This window comes from Prinia subflava, chromosome 11 (assembly GCF_021018805.1).
Source record: "Prinia subflava isolate CZ2003 ecotype Zambia chromosome 11, Cam_Psub_1.2, whole genome shotgun sequence".
NCBI lineage: Eukaryota > Metazoa > Chordata > Aves > Passeriformes > Cisticolidae > Prinia > Prinia subflava.
The window spans coordinates 8766187-8777877 of NC_086257.1; the positions used below are offsets into that span (position 1 = coordinate 8766187).

Genomic DNA, 11691 nt, shown 5'->3' on the forward strand with positions numbered 1-11691 from the left:
GAAACCAACATAATGGCAGTGGAAGCCTACTTGTCTATTATTCCTCTAAAGGCTTTCTTCCTTCTCAAAAATATGTCTTTAACTCCTTCATTTTGTTCTTGCATTCTCACTCCTAGAAGGGTCCATGAGCTTGGGCAAGGTTTATTTTTTCAGGTAAGCACTGTATCCATCTGCACTGTGAACTTTCACACATCTTTCTCAGAATCCTTCAAAACAGCCCAACTCTAGCACTGAATCTTTAGGCTTTTACTTGACTTCCTTTCTCTCTTCATATTTTATTTAAAATTCTTAATTCCAGGAAATCCAGATGAGATGAAAGCTTTCAGCTCTAATATTCTAGATGCAAATCTCATTAAATTCCGAGCCCCAAACCAAGCAACACTGTAAACTGGGAATAAAACTGAAATGAAGACAATCAATCACTCTCAAGTCAGTTCAGCAGCTCATACAGATACATTCTCTGTGGCCTCATCACATTCATATTAATGGACAAATTTGCCTCTTGCACTATATTCCATACATTACACTGTGTAATTAGAAGCTAATTGGAAGCAGTAGGCAGCGTGCCAATATTTGTAGCATTCAGATATCATTCAGAGCTTCAGTATTTGAGGAAAAACCCAATTATTTCTCAGAGACACTTCCAACTATGTCTACAAAGAAAACATGCTTTTGGAATCTCCTTCCTCTAGACTTCTAGATCCTGGGAAGCTGAACTACTTGCACATGCAATGCTAAGGGATTATATTTGTAATTAAAATAAATCCTTAAGGGTCATAGATCTATCCAACATAGGTCATTGCTAGGCCTGTCAGGTGTCCCAAGCTAACCTCAGCATTAAGAAACTGCAAACGTGGTTATCCTAGCCTTGAGGAAAGGCTTAAGGGTGGTACTTGGAAAAGACAGCAAGAAAAAAAGCACAGCCCTGCACACTTCTGCAAGCCAAGACTGCCTGGGACTGACTGCAGGTACAGGAACTGTGCCCAGCTCACAGGTTGTAGTAAAGACTTAAAATCTGACTGGGGAAGCTGAATGTGGCATTTTGTAAAAGTGAGAAGCTCATCCCTTCACAGGAGTGAGCATTTCAAAGAGCAGCTGATGGAGAATTTTTGCCACACATTAAACATCCCCGGGTAGCTGTTCCCAGCTAACTACTCCCTTACGTTTATTACTTAGAGGGCTTTTGAATAGCAAGGATTCTCCATGTAAAGACAAACCTCATCCTAAAACAGCAATCTGTTCTCTCCAGGCATGGCCTGTTTTATATTCTTGGCTCCAGCTGTGAGACAGAGTCTGCAGAACAAAGCTTGGAGTCTTTAGTGGGATAGAACATTTGAAAATTTGGTCACGTGTCTGCTAATATCTGCTTGTGCAGTGGCACCTTGTCCAGGAGCAGGTGCAGCTTGTTCAGTCACTGGTTATGAACTCAGTATCTTTTAGCTCTGTTCCCATTTAGCACACTTTTCCTGATCTCATACCTTTGTCTGCTGGGTGTGTCTGTACCTTTGCTACCCAAGGGCTTTGTGGCTGTGTCTTCCTGCTTTGAGAAGTAACTGTTAGTTTCCTGTGGTGGTCTCTCATTTGTTGTTCCCCAAGTTATTATTTCCACTTCTCATGGGAGTCATCAAAACTCTGTATAAAGGAGAAAAAATTATGATGACTTCTAGAAGCAAACTTTCTCCAAATAGTTTCCCAGGTTACAATGCATGAAAATTTTTGAATCTGTAGCGGTTTTCATAAAAACAAGCTGTCTGAATATTTGTGACTGGCAACTGTTACTGTGCCAGAAATCAGTCTAACCAATTCACCCTTCTTGTCTGTGAATAAGGATGCTCATCTTTAGCCAGGTTCCAAATAGGTTCACGGCAATGGAGGAAAAGCTAGAGAAAAATATATATTCCAGCAAGTAAGTCAACCTCCCTCTTTCAAAATCCCAAAGCAGGAGAAAGAAAAGAAAGGAAAAGGAGACACTCATTTGGAACTTCTCCAGAAGCAGTCAAAGATTGTCACTTTTTCTTTTCAGGTATCAGATTACATTTATTGGCTTAGTAAACTTTAAGCATTGGAGACAATAAGTCTAGACCTTTTGTCATAAGTTCAGTAGTTCAAATAGCCTGATTTTTCTCCTGACATCTGACTCTTAACTTTGTCCCTTCTCATGGCCAACTAAGAAAAGTTGCCAAAGTTTATTGGCCAAATTGGCTCATTTACCCAGAAGTGAATATCTCACCCACACACTAAACCACAGGGATTTCCTCTAATGTAGTGGATGTCAGCTATTACAGGTCCCTATTAATAATTAATTGAGTTCCTACTGGGACTGCCTGAACAATTTTCTTTGCTTCTTTTCAAGCACTAGTGCAGTGCAGTAGCCTAATTTAGTCTAATTGACTGTATCATGGGCAAGTACTTCCATCCTGTGTGACGTGACCATCCTTTCACCACCTTCCCTGTGCCATGGTTTGAAGCCTCTAAAGAAGGGCTCCTAAGTGCAGATTTGTCATGTTGTCTTGAAATTGTGAGGGCTTAAAATCACTGAAGTGGCAAGACACACGTGTGTTGAATGGTAGCACACCTTCTTACAGCTGAGAGTGCCTTGTATTGCCTCTGGGGCTCAGGGTTCAGGTGAGGGTGGTTCCAGGGAGTCCATCAGGGGGTTAGGGTGCATGGTGTCTCCTCTGGCCTTGCTCCTTGGATGCTCAGGCCAGGATAAGTGTTGTTGATAAGTGATAAGTGATAAGTGTTGATAAGTGCTGTGCTCCCCTCTCAGCCCTGCTCTGTGGGTGATGGTGTGGGCAATTACACTTGTCCTTGTCACCCACCCCAGCTGGCAGGGCAGCACTTCTGGGGCAAGTTGTGGTGAAAGGCAGTGAGACCAGGTGCCTGTGTTATATCCATGAGTTTGGAAGCTTTGTGGTTTGCCCTGTAGATTGAGATGAGCTTGACGTGGGGTATTTAGAGCAAGCAGAGCCCTGCTTCCTGGCTGCCTCCTCACACCCCAGATTGCTCCAGGGTCCTGCTTATGGCTGCTGTCTAAGCTGGGGTCCAGGCAAGCTTGGGCTGACAGCGCTGCTGGCAGCAACCAAGGCATTCCAAGGCTTAGACTTAGCTAGAGGGGTCTTATCAACACAAACATGGCAAATCCTAACAGAGTCCAGAACTTGTCCCTGCTGGCCCTGTTAAAAATAATAATGTGTTAAGCTGGTCGAGTAAGTGGACTACTCACAGTCAATCACTATGGGAATTTTGATATGACTCATTTCTTGCACTTGCTCTGAGTTACAGCTCTAGTGAGTCTCAGCTGTATAAAATAAACCTAAATTAGTTTCAAAAGGATCAGGGGAGAAAAGTGTTTCATTCTGTGATCAGCCCTCAGTTTCTAACCATTATTTCCGTTGTTCAGAGATATGCCGGAAATAATATTCTGAAAAAAAAATACAAATATTGCAGAGGGTCATTAGTATTCTTTAGTTTATTTGTGATATGTCACTAATGTGGAGCGAGATTTATTTTTTTGTATGGGTTCCAGAGGACAAAGGTCATTCATTTTGCCTGTAGGCTTTAGTCATCGGTGAAGTTGTTTTCCTGGTTCTTGCCCTGTTCTTTCCAGGACATGTGTCCTGCTATTTGAACTATCCCTTGGGCTGAATAGACTTAGCTGAGCTGGAGTTCGTGTCCTGACCTGCACCCAAACTCGCCTGAGATTGTGTTTTAAAAAACAAAGCCCTGAGGATTCAAGCAGCTTTTGTCTCCCTGAAGAGATAAGGAATACATAAAATCTGTGAATCTACATACTTTATTCCTCAGCCTGAATAGGTTTTGCCTTTTGATCCTGCTGGGATAGAAAACTTGTACTCTCTCAGGATTTCCTGAGAGAGTACAAGTTTTCATGAGGAATCTCAGCTACTGCAAAGCCCATAAGTAGCTGCACAACAACCACCATCTGAGTTCCTGTGGAACAAGGTTCTGCTCTGTCTAAAAGTGTTGGAGCAGTGAGGACATGGGGATGTGCCTGACAGGGCTCACACAGACCTGCTTTGCTGACAAGAACTGCTAATTCTTCTGAGATACCCTTGAGGTACCTTAAGGGAATCCCTCTTCGGGTGAGAGCATCCACCAAACTTATCCCCTTTTGCCTAGACTGGACCATAAACCTCACCTTTATAGAATCACAGAAGCACAGAATGGGTTGGGTTGAAAGGGAGCTTAAAAATCATGTAGTTCCAAACCCCCTGCCATAGGCAGGGATGCCATTCCCTAGCTCAGGTTGATCAGAGTCTCATTTGACCTGAGAACATTTCCAGAGATGGGGCATCCAAAACTTCTCTGGACAACCTGTTCCAGTGCCTCACCACCCTCACAGTAAAGAAATTCTTCCTAACCTCTATCTAAACCTGTCCTTGTTCACTGTAAAACCATTGCCTCTTGTCCCTCTCCCTCCTTTTTTTATGCCCCTTTTGTACGGTACATTAAAAAACCTGCACCGTGTCCATTTCTTTTTGCCAGCTTATGTGTCTTTATAACATGTAAGTGATTTTAGGAATCACTTGCTTCAAGTCCTCAAACTTTGCTGTGTAGCTGCAGAGTGCTAAGGCTTTATCACAGTTTGTCTTCCCTTTGTGAATGGGTTGTGGATCTGAATCCAACATTTGACTTCAGAGCTCTGCTATGCTGTTTCTGTGATGCCTTTATAGTTTCAGGCTTAGCTGGAAATTGCTTCTCAAATTTTGAAATCCCTGCTCAAATTTTGTGAGGAAGAGGGTCTTGAATGGACATACATGCTTGAAACATGAAGTTGAATTCTAGTTCTCACCCTGACTTCCAAGGTGAGCAGTGTTTTGTTGCTGCTGCTGTGTCCAAGGCTGAGGAATCCTAATGAAAGGCACTACAAAAGTTGACTCTCCCCTCTGGTGGGAATGGCTACTGGAGGACCAGCTAAGCTACTTCCTTTTCCTCGGTGAGAATCAACCACTCCAGGTATTAATTATTCAAAGCTGATATTTCTGCACTATTTAGGAAGAATCTGGTGGCCCAAATGGCTCCAAGAATAGCTCCCCTTTGTTATTTTTTAATGGGAACATTTCAGTTTGCTTCATCATCCAGGGACGTTCTTGCTAAAGCTGTATACATCACCCTGCTGAAAGCACATGAAGCATTAAACATATTAACCCAGTGTTTTTACCTGAATGTCCAGGGCTTGACAGACAGCAATTTCTAAGTCCAAGGTATATCTATCTATGTGTATCTCCAGAGACACAGGCACAGGACTGTGAGATTTTAATGCTGTTTTTGTAAAGACGCAGCCTGCAAGCTGCCTAATGCATGTGGAATGCTCGCCTTCCTGCCAGGTAGGAGAGACTGCCACTGCTGCAGGTTAGATCTTAGGTTACAATATAAGATGTAACCAAAAGTATGTTTTCATTTCCATCTTCATAGGCTGTTAAAAACAGGTGGGGCAGTGTTTTTCATCTGTTCCATGACTCATCCCTGATAATTCTCCCCAGGGGTCTTCTGCTCGTGGGCCATCAGCTCTCACTGCATGGCTCATAGACCTACATCATCCCATTGTGAGATGTCTCACCCAGCAGGAGGAACCTACAGGCATTCCTACCTGGATATAATCTGAGATTTGGAGCACCAGGAGGGCACTACCCACTGGATGCCCAGAGGGAAAGAGCTCCACAGTCATCACTGGACCTCCAGAAAAGGACCGGACTTTACTGTAGGATCACTGCTTTGAGAGAACCACATCCATCACTCCAACAGGACTGCAACCACCATTTAATCACACTTCTACCACCATCCTGACTCAGTCAGTTTAAGAGAGTGTTTCTGTATTATTGCCTTTTTCTTAATTTTCCTGTTAAATAGTAATTCTGACTTGGGATCTCCAACTGTTTGGCTTTCACACTAGTACAAGGCTTTCACATGTTACAGAGATCCACCACCAGCAGCCTGATTTGTTTCCCTGAGCATTTCCTTGGGGTTCAGTACAACAGTACTTTCAACCAATAAGCAAACCTCTGCAGTGGCAGGACTTGTCTGGCATGTTTAAATTTTTGAAACATGTCTGGGAGAACGGCTGCCAGTGTAAGAATTAAAAATGGAAACACTGGTTGTTTCATCCTTACTACTCCAAAATGACTGAAAGTCACCCTTTTCCAGCATGTTTGGTTTTTACAATGGGCTGCAGTCTGAGAGTAAGTGTGTAGTCTGCACACTCTCCTATAGATAGTTGTTATTAGAGTGTTTTTATCATGCTGATGGCCCAGCCTGAGCCCTACAAACAAATGCATGGTGGAAGATGATGGTTGCTCCATGTGCAGTCTCCAAAGGCTGTAGGACAGCAGCTGGCCAGGATGAGCTGAGCATGAGGTGAGAGAGCTGAGGTTGTGTAAAAAGCATTTGTCACAGTGGAGCAGCTCCCAAGCCATTTTGTGCCATTTGTGAGAGGCTGTGAGGGGTTTTAATTTTACTTTAAGTGGAAGTCTGTTAGCCTTTTACACAACCAAATCAGCTGGTGAACTCACAGGCAGACACACATTGACTGAAACAGCATGAAGACATTTCCTGCTACTGTCCTGCCCTTGAATGCCAAAACTTTGGGCCTACACCTAAACTAATAGGTGAAGTCTTTGGGAGTATTATAATAAAGCCATAAGTATCTTCCAAATATACTTCATCTTCCAGTCCTCTGTCTTTCCTGGCCCTCCCACCCCAGGGAAAAGAGTTTCCTCTGTGTATGTTGTTTCCCTTTAGGCTGGCAGGGAGGTACTGGTACTGCCAGGTGGTTCAGCAGGGCAGAAGACCATAGAGGAGCAGGGGTGATAAAAGATATGGCTCCACAGGTCACTGAATATCCTGTGGTGAAGGTGTTTGTGTCTCTCACCCTCTCTCCCAGCTCCACCTGCTCCACTCCATGTCTCTCACTGCTTTGCCTCAGGCTCCTTTGGTGCTCACTGGACCTGCATAGAAACTGATTTAAGGAGTGATCTGAAAGCCTCTCTGGTTTTATGCTGTGAGAAATTCAATTGGCTGCTGAAGCTGGCACCTGGCAGATCTCAGCAAGAGCAGCAGGAACAAGAGAAAGAAGAAATGCAGAGAAGAGGGACAGAGTTCTGTCTCAGCTGTGACCAAAGACTGCTGCCCATGAAACTGCAAGCACAGCCTGAGCAGAAAGGCTGATCCAGGACAGAGCTTCGGATCCTGGAGGGTTTGGAATGCAAGACATCTAAATCCCACACTTCACAAAGATAACAAACTCTACAGGCTATCACAAATCAACCTCCAGTGTCTAGGGTCACTTGTTTCTCTGTAGATGAAATAAAAGTGGAAGGTAGTCTCTTCAAGATGTTTTTAGGACTTGATAATGAACTATCAAGTGTTGCTTGGTTACAGTCCCATACATCAGAAGTTGTATTTACACTTTAGAAGAGATAACAACCTTTCCCTGTGTAATATTTGATGTATTAGAATGTACACCATATTAATTTCTTTGGCTTTCCCAAGCAAATCATTGGGCTGGCTGATTTTGTCTGCCCACATCCTAGGTCAGGATAGTTGCATTTAGGTTATGCATGTTGATTTATTTTATGTTATGTGAATACAGAAGAATGGGAAAATATTTATTGATTTAAGAGAGTTTCCACCCTGCTCCAAGTTTACATGTGAACCTGAAAAGTTCTGCATAAGACCTCCTGTTTTGTGTGAAGGTATAAAATGTGAAGATTTGCTAAAATTATACACAAACAAAAGCCACACATCTAATTAATATTTCCAAGTATCACAGCTAAATTTATATTTCTGAGGGGATGAAACTTGCTCACCAAAGTGCTTTCCCTTCCAGTGAGTGAGACATCAGCCTTTATCTAAGCAGCAGTCTTTGTGGCGTCAGAGGGAATTTTGTCTGGTTTAGAGGATCTTTGCAGAAGCTCTTCATCCTATTTTTGAATGCTACAGGTTACCAGGACTGTGTTAGGATTCTGATATGCTGAGTGCTGTCTTTCACAGCCACGACTTCCTGAAATGTCTTTCTCCAAGTCTTCAGTAGATGTCTGTAGAGAGAAATGAACTGACAGGGGAGAGAGAGAAAAAGAAAAGAAAAAAGAGAGAGAGAGAGAGAAAAAGAAGGAACTTCACCACTGTGGGGTTTTGGTGGTTCTTTTCACCTTTTTTGCAATATGAAAAAATGAGTTCTGGTATCTCCTCCCTGAAAGACCTAATGGCTGAAAACCCAGAGCAGGGAGAAACCCGGAGAGGTTTGTGAGGCCCCTGTTTGCTCTCTATAAAATACTAAAATCTTACTGGCAGAAGAATGGATTTAACCTTACAGGAACTCAGCAGTGCTTTTGGCACTGTCTTCCCTGAGGTCTTTGGGTTACCAGATAAATCAGTGCACACAAGAGCAAAACAGCAAAGTGAAATTTAATCCCTACCTGCATGTCCGAGCAGCGGGAGGCTCTGCTGGGTGGTTTCAGCCCCGCAGTCACGTCCGCCAGGGCGAAGAGCAGATAACACGTGTTTATTTGATAGCCCAACCACAATGTGCTCTCATTAGCTGAGAATGATTCACGAGGTCTGAGGGGACTTTTCCAGCTCTTTATAGGAGCTAAACCCATGCCTGAAGTACATGTGAACCCTGGTCTCATCTGAAAAACCATCTTCCTTTTTCCACGCCTGCGACTCTTCTTGCTGCAATTGCATTCATTATTTTCACTGGGTTTCCCAGCTGGTGTGCCCAGCACAGGACTGGACAGCACAACAGGAGATGCTGGGGGGATAGGAACGCACTCCTAGGGAATTGCCCCCTCCACAATTCCCTAGACCCCCCCCCTTCCCTAGTTTGCAGCCCAGGATTCCTTTCTAGATCCTGCTTTCTGAAAATGCCAAGGAGTGCTGTGATGAACCAGGGAGCCCAACCTCCTCCTGCTGAGGTGCCCACCATCCTGCTGCCCCAAGGGCCTTGCAAAATAATAAAATGAAAAAAAAATCAACAGGATATGTTTTACAGATCAATAGAATAATTTAATATTTCTAATCACAAATAGGTACAGAATATCAAGGATCCTTAGGAAATTCCTAATAATTAACTGGTCTACATTTCCAGACTTAAAAAATTGTATATGGATTCTGATTTTTGAAGACATTGTGAGTTGCACATTACTAAAGCTATAAAGCATTTTGCAAGGTTTAATAGGTATGTGTAATTACCCCAGAAAAATGGATACTGCAATAAAAAGACCTTGAAAATCTATTAGTATAACCATAGATCCCAATCTACATTCTACAATAAGCCTACATTCTACAATTCAGATGGGAGTTCATCTACAAAGCTGGCATGTCAATAAGGAGAAAACATTATAGAAGTCTTATAATAGTATTTTTCCTTTAATATGGTAGCTTCCAGAAGTCAGCAGTAACTTGAATCTGCCATTGCCTGAACTATAAAACCAGTTTATTTGAGAAAAACCTGTCAAATAATTGTTGTTTTTCTGGAGGTGGATAGAATATAAATGTGTGGGTAAATTTTGTAATATTTGTCTTTTGCTAAAACATACCAAACATTTGGTTCCCTCCCCTGATACAGTGATAGACTGAGGGCATCCCTCTCACAGAGACAGCAAATTGAGGAAGTAAACTGAGTCTGAACACTGCCAAGGGTAAGGCTGTGACAGCCAACTGGGATAGGGGAATTCAGTGTACATGTAAATACTTTTTGACAGAAAGGAAAATGTTACCAATGTTTCCCTCTTGGAAGAACATGCTGGCAAAGAACGGGAACTTTAGTGACACATTATGAAAAGCAAACATGGAATTAAGGAAGAAATTATCAAGTTGAAGCAGTAAAACTGGGAAAGTGAATGACAATTTCATAACAATGATCAACTGTGTTTTGCCTTGCAGGGAAAAAACATGATAATTTGGAGGTTGTTGAAGGGTTGGAAAGCTGTTTTCTATTGAATGTATACGACTTTTATACTCACTGATTTCTCAGAATCCAAAATGTTGCACAGTTATTGAAGCTCCTGGACAGATAAAAGAAATTACATGCCCTGAACTAAGTACTGGTCATTGTCTCTGGAAATCATGGAGGACATGAATATGTGAGAGGTGTATTTGGCACTGCTCTGTGTAAAAGGAGTTCTGTGTTTCCTGAGTTTGTATTTCAGGGTTTGAGCAGATGATCACATCATTAGCTCTCACCCCCTGTCGAGCAGCATGCGGTGTTTCCCTGCTTGCTCTCCTCATGCATGTGCATCCCTATGCACCCCCTGTGCATCCCTGTGCATCCCTGTCCATCCCCTGTGCACCCCTGTGCATCCCTGTGCACCCCTGTGCATCCTGGAAGGCTGTGCATCCCCTGTGCACCCCTGTGCATCCCCTGTGCATCCCTGTGCATCACCTGTGCATCCCTGTGCATCCCTGTGCACCCCCTGTGCATCCCTGTGCATCCCCTGTGCATCCCCTGTGCACCCCTGTGCATCCCCTGTGCATCCCTGTGCATCACCTGTGCATCCCTGTGCATCCCTGTGCACCCCCTGTGCATCCCTGTGCATCCCCTGTGCATCCCCTGTGCACCCCCTGTGCATCCCCTGTGCATCCCTGTGCATCCCCTGTGCATCCCCTGTGCACCCCCTGTGCATCCCCTGTGCATCCCTGTGCATCCCTGTGCATCCCGGAGGGCTGTGCATCCCCTGTGCATCCCGGAGGGCTGTGGACCCCCTGCACACCCCTGTGCACCCCGGAGGGCTGTGGACCCCCTGTGCATCCCCTGTGCATCCCGGAGGGCTGTGCATCCCCTGTGCATCCCGGAGGGCTGTGCATCCCCTGTGCATCCCGGAGGGCTGTGCATCCCCTGTGCATCCCGGAGGGCTGTGCATCCCCTGCACACCCCTGTGCACCCCGGAGGGCTGTGCATCCCCTGTGCATCCCGGAGGGCTGTGCATCCCCTGTGCATCCCGGAGGGCTGTGCATCCCCTGCACACCCCTGTGCACCCCGGAGGGCTGTGCATCCCCTGTGCATCCCCTGTGCATCCCGGAGGGCTGTGTATCCCCTGTGCATCCCCTGTGCATCCCGGAGGGCTGTGCATCCCCTGTGCATCCCCTGCACACCCCTGTGCACCCCGGAGGGCTGTGCATCCCCTGTGCACCCCGGAGGGCTGTGCAGCAGGCCCAGGCTGCCCAGCACACGCTGCGGGTCCCAGCGCTGCGGGGCTCGGGGGTCTCTCCCATCCGCACACACCCGGGTGTGACCCGGCCGGGCGGGGCCGTGCCCGGCGCTCCCAGCGCGGGCCCGTGTTGACCTCTAGCGGCTGCAGAGGGGACCTTGGGGCAGGGGCAGCCCGGACAGACACCCTCACTGCTTTTTGTAGGCTCATACTGGGCATAAACTCATCCTGCATTTCATCTGTTGATGGCTCATGGGGGCTTTTTCACAGAGTATGTTTGTTTTCCATACAAAGTGTTGCAGCTGTCTGTTCTAGGGCGTTGTGCCATAAAAGCCCTACTAAAAAGCCCCAATCCATGTCTTCACATTCTCCTTACCCTCCAGGAACTTCCTTTCACGATACCCAAGGTATGCTTGGGCTCTCTCACATTCATGAGGAACAGACCTCTACCCCCAGAGCATCTTAGGCAATGCCTCTTAGGAAGGAGAGCAGGACGTGCCTGGGCTAAGCTCTCCCCAACCAT

At 45.3% G+C, this 11691-nt stretch overlaps 1 long non-coding RNA gene across 1 annotated transcript in view; it reads left to right on the top strand.

The window, feature by feature from the left end:
- LOC134556020 (uncharacterized) overlaps window positions 1–10281 on the top strand; it is a 61131-nt gene extending 50850 nt beyond the window's left edge. The window contains exon 6 of the long non-coding RNA XR_010081538.1: window positions 5505–10281. This is a non-coding gene — a long non-coding RNA (uncharacterized LOC134556020). The remainder of the gene's footprint in view (window positions 1–5504) is intronic.
- Window positions 10282–11691: the final 1410 nt, after the last annotated feature.